The sequence below is a fragment of the Dryas octopetala genome, chromosome 4 (assembly GCF_963921425.1).
Source record: "Dryas octopetala chromosome 4, drDryOcto1.1, whole genome shotgun sequence".
Classification (NCBI taxonomy): Eukaryota; Viridiplantae; Streptophyta; class Magnoliopsida; order Rosales; family Rosaceae; genus Dryas; species Dryas octopetala.
In genome coordinates, this window is record NC_141369.1 from 11,515,710 (window position 1) to 11,521,406 (window position 5,697).

The 5,697-nt window shown below is 35.4% G+C and overlaps 1 pseudogene; it reads right to left on the minus strand.

The window, feature by feature from the left end:
• Positions 1 to 428: 428 nt before the first annotated feature.
• Positions 429 to 1,124, minus strand: LOC147286809 (G-type lectin S-receptor-like serine/threonine-protein kinase SD2-5 pseudogene; annotated as a pseudogene).
• Positions 1,125 to 5,697: the final 4,573 nt, after the last annotated feature.

Below are 5,697 nucleotides of genomic sequence, written 5' to 3' on the forward strand. Positions count from 1 at the left end.
AACAGTCATGACTCTTTAAAAGAGGCATGTAGATTTCTATTAATAGAAATCTCATCAGACTGAAGAAAGAACGTTCTACACTTGTCTTTTATTCTGACTTTCATCATCCTCTTCCATATCTTACTCTCTCAACTTTCATACTCTATTTTGGGCAATCGATATTGACTTGACAACCGGTCTGCCGTTTGACGTGCATAGCGGATCAGACATCTGTGAGTTCATTGGGTTGTATCTTGGAGTTGTAGGCGACCGCCATAACCTGCACGTAGGAAGGCGTCTACGGCTTTAGGACAGCGACTGTCGTGCCTCTCTTGAATTCACAGGCCAGAATCTTTCATCTTATTTATTTACTGATAAGTCTGATATATACTTCTTGATTGTCATATAATTAATTAGTCATATATGTATTGATATATAATTATTAATTACTATAACTTTAACAAGCTATACACATCAGCTTTAACAGTGATTACTAATTGCTCTAACTCAGGAGCAACATACCCTGGAGTTCCTCTCATTCCGGTTCCAGTAATCACTCGGCTCTCATCCCTTGCAATTAGCTTGGCCAACTCAAAATCAGAAACTTTGGCATTGAAATCCTCATCCAAGAGAATGTTATGTGGTTTTATGTCAAGATGTATGATTCTCTGTCGACAGTCTTCGTGAAGATAAGCCAACCCTTTGGCTATGTCGAGTATAATCTTGTTTCGAGTTTGCCAATCTAGACCATTTCTCTGCTCACTTTGCTCTGATCTCTTGAAAATCCATTTGTCTAAAGACCCTTTACGCATACATTCATATACTAGAAGCCTGTTTGAATTTTCTGCACAAAATCCAATCAACCTTGCCAGGTTGAAATGGTTTACACTCCCAATTGTTTTAACTTCTTCTAAGAATCCTGACACCTTTGGACTCATTCTATCCAACCGCTTTACTACAATGTTTGTTGTGCCATTTGCTAGAACCCCTTTGAACACATGTCCAAAACCTCCACTGCCAATAACTTTACTGAAATTACTTGTTGCAATTTCCAAGTCAGGGTATGAAAACCTCATGGGGAGTCCGGGAGCTTGCTCGATGTCATCGTCTTCCCCGTTCTCCTCCAATTCGGTCTTCCTTTTCATGGAAATACATATGGAGACTATAAAAATGAAAACAAATATAAGAGGAATGAAAGGAAAAAAAATGCACCTAACACAGTGATCAATAATAATAAAATTCCTGAGACTACAAGATTTTGTTTTTCTATGAAAACTACAAGATTTTTTCGCTCTCTAGAATACAGGTTGCGTATTTTAATTAAGACCATGGTTTCGTTAGAATGGTCCAATCCCCACGCTCTGGCTTTTGCCTCTTGTAGCAGAATGTTGGCTGGAGAGAGATATATATAGTAGGCAAGACAAATGAATACTTCAGACTTAAATGTTGCATGACCCATTAAACAGAAACAGACGACTTATAATTTGGATATGATTTCTTTGGTTAGAAATGTAGTATGAATTATGATAATGGGAACTTCGCCCTAGCTCAAGTGGTTGAGCACCAATAATTTGTATGTATTTGCATATGTATTGATGGAGTTTCTAGAAAGAGATCCCTTAATAAGTGAACTTAAACAATCTCTTGTGGGTTCACTCTACATTATATTTTGATCATTCATGCAACCTGGTCCGATACATTATATTTTCGGCTCGACTCGGTGTGCGCATTACTTTCCTGATCCGACCAGTTGATCAAGGTACTCACTTCACACTTGAGGGATTTATAGATTGATACATCTTTTGGCTCGGCTCGGATACTTTAGTCCACTACTATTCTGGAAGGTTCAGATATTATCTCTACTTACACTTGAGTGGCTGTGACATGACATTTTATGAACTCTGACAACACTAGCTTCAGATGGGACACTTGGAGTTGCCGACTATCACAAAGCCATGTTTACATGCATGGCATTGTTCCAGGCTGATGACGTTGTCTCACCTCCACCGCTCACCTACATGCAGATAAATATCTAATTTACCTTTTTTTTTTGCCTATATATACAACCTTACAAGCACAAAGAAGGTGTTCACAACCCAAAACACTTCACCAAAAGCTTGAGAGTATAATTACCCAGGAATTGTTACCTTGATCTTCCTTTTTCTCCAAAGTTCTTACCTTGTTCTTGCTTCCTTGCGTTCGTTTGTTCATGTATGACTTAATCATTGGAGCGTAGTTGGCTAGTATAAAACCAAGGAATTAAATTTTGAAATTTTCGGTGAAATTTCGCCGAAATTTATCGAAATTTACCGAAATTTATCGAAATTTATCGAAATTTATTGAAATTTTCGAAATTTTCATATTTTCTATTTTCTCCAACTTCAGAAATTCACCAAAAATAGCTCGAGACTCCAAATAATTCACCGAAAAATTCTACGAACTCGTATTGATGAGTACTAATTTCCTATAATCTCAAAATAGGCAAATTGCTTTCAAAAAAATTATGAAAAATTCTACTCTTATAATTTAATTCTGAAAAAAATAATAATAGTCAAATTCTTGAATTTTCATTTTTTAAAATTCATTTTCACACAACTAAGCTCTAGAACCACAACCAAAGATCTAAGTTAGTTAAAATAAATTTAAAGAAATTTCTAATTCCTTTAAACAAACCTTAAAACAAATTTGAAAAATTTAAGTAACAAAATTACCATAAGCCAAAATTTGGGTTGTTACACTTAGTGAAGACAAAGCTTAGCTAAGGAAGAGACACGGGAAAAAAGGAAGGAAAGATAAAAAATAAAAAAAAGACTGAAGAGAGAGGCACGGGGAAAAAAAGTAAGGAAAGAAAAAAAAAATGAGGAGGCCTTTGGGCAATTGGAAAGAACAAAAAAGTTTGAGATTTCTTTTAGTTATTTTAAATCTTAAACTTTAATACATTTCTATATAAAAAAATAATTGGAAGTATCCTAAAGGGCTTAAAACCTAATATCCTAAAAAATATAGAGTATATAGGGTTTAATGTATAGATTATAGAGTATAAAGAGTATTAGGGTATATAGAATATATAGAGTATTAGGGTTTAGATTTTAGTGTATAATTAAATTATAGAGTATAAAGAATATACTAATTTTGTTTATTCATTATACTAATTTTATTTAACAGTATTTGCTCCAGCGCGCATTATATTCACCTTATATCACATGAAACCTATTATATAATTTGATTTCTTCAATGTTTTTTTTATCAATTTAGTAGATAATATGTTAAATAAACATATGGTAAAGTTTCATTCAAAATTTCTGTATTTTGATAGCAATTTCCGTCATTTCCATCTAATTTATGTCGAAATTTAAAAATCTTCGAAATTTCCGTCGAAATTTTCATCCAAATTTCCTCGAAACTCGAAATTTTATTCCTTGGCTAGTACCACATTGGTGTTACTTCTGTTGATTCTTGTTCATACAGGTGACGCCCCCCAAGACACATCAACAAACCAATTCATCCACAACACTCCAGATCATCCACAAAGAAGACCAAACAGGAAGCTAAGTCCACTGTTTGAAGTTGTTGCATCAACAACCCCCATTTAATCAAATTATTGCTTTTCTAACCTAATGTGAGAAATTTTACAATTTTAACTCTTTTAGATGTGAAATGACCAAATTATCCTTGATATAAATAGACTTTCATGTCCTATGAGGCCCCATTTTTTTTTTTTTTTTCGCTCTCAGCATCTCTCTCTCCGACCTTGCCACCCACTCTTAGATTATCCTTGAAATATTTATCATTGACTATTTGTGGTGAACCTGAGTGCTATTGGCAATGAATCATGAAGAACTGTCAAGTGAGAGTCCACTTTGCAAGATGAAAATGATTCTCTCATGACCAATTAAACTTGGAGGTTGGTGAATCTACCTAAGGGTAAGAAGGCACTGCATAAAATTAAAATGGGTTTACAGAATCAAGCAAGAGGCGGATGGAAGTAAGAGGTACAAGGTAAGATGGGTAGTGAACGACTTTTAACAAAATGAGGGTATTGACTATAATTCATGAAATATTTCACTAGTTGTGAAACTCACCACAATCCATTTGGTGCTTAGTTTTATGGCAGCTGAAAACTTATACTTGGAGCAGCTAGATGTAAAGACTGTTTTCCTTCATGGTGATTTGGAGGAGGACGTTTATATGAGGCAGCCATAAGATTTTATTGCACCTGGTAAAGATGACTTGGTATACAAATTGGAGAAAACAAGCCCCAAGACAGTGGTACAAGAAGTTTGATTCATTCATGTGTAGGGGTAGCTACACTAGATGCCATGCAAATCACTGTTGTTACAACAAGAGGTTTGACAATTCTTATATAATCCCTTTACTTTTAGTGGATGATATGTTGGTTAATGGCCGAGGCTGATTTGAGTGAGATTAGAAAGTTAAAAAAGCAATTTTCAAACAAGTTCTCAATGAAGGATTTGGGTGAGGTGAAGCAAATCTTTGGGATTAGAAATATTAGAGATAAAGTGAGTGGTACTTTGACGCTTTCACAATCAAGAGTATGTAAAGAAGGTGCTTAAAGAAGTTCAATATGTATGATGCAAAGTCTCCGTTGGTACACCAGTGACGCTCACTTTAAATTGTTCGTCTATTTATTTAGTCAAAAATTAAATATCCTAGCTTATATATGTACATATATATATATAAAGGGGCAGAAATGTCATGAACAACTTATGAGCAGTATGAACAGTGCCGCCTCTTCACACCGTTTAGTATATATACAATGTCAAAACTAATGTTTTGGAGTAATTTCTTGTTATTATTCTTCTCCTCTCAAGGGAGGTTTATATAGGAGAAACTTATGGTGTGTTTGGATGGAGGAAAAAAAACTCGGAATTTAAACAAAACTCAGCATTTAAAAAATTATATGCTCTAATTTCTTTGTTTGGGTCAATAAATACAGAATTTTGTAAATTCTAGGTGGAAAAAAACTTGGGATTTAAAGGCTGTAAATTCCAACTTTAAATTCCACCTAAATTGGTGTCATTTTCAAAATTCCAATTTTTACAAAAGAAAAATAAGTCTTGTCGACCATGTTGACACTACCACCACTGCCGCATACGCAACCACCACTAACACCACCGCCGCCGCCGCCACCACCACCATTACCATCACCATCACCACTATCACCACCATCACCACCATCACCATCACCATCACCGCCGCCATCACCATCACCATCACCGCCGCCATCACCATCACCACTGCCACCACCATCACCGCCATTGCCGACACCACCACCACCACCACCGCCACCACCACCGCCACCGCCACCGCCAACACCCCAATTTTAGCCGCCACCATTTCTCCCACCGCTTGTGGGCCATCACCCCTACCAATATGGTCAACTCACCATAAACATCATTTTTATTGTTGCCACCATCACCATCACTCTTTTGAATTGATGCATCAAAAATTAAAATTACTATAAATTCTGTATTTAAACTTCATTATGTTTACATGTTATACAAACAAGGGAATTTACATATTCTAGAATTTTAAATCACATCGTTTTAAATTCCGTCATTTGTGAATTCCTTAGTAATTTCAAACTACTTCATCCAAACGCACCATTAAAGTTCTTACAAAAAGTCAACTAATCTGTCTTAATTACAAATCTAACTTAATTGCAAATGCATGATTTTAAGCATCCAATTATGCAAC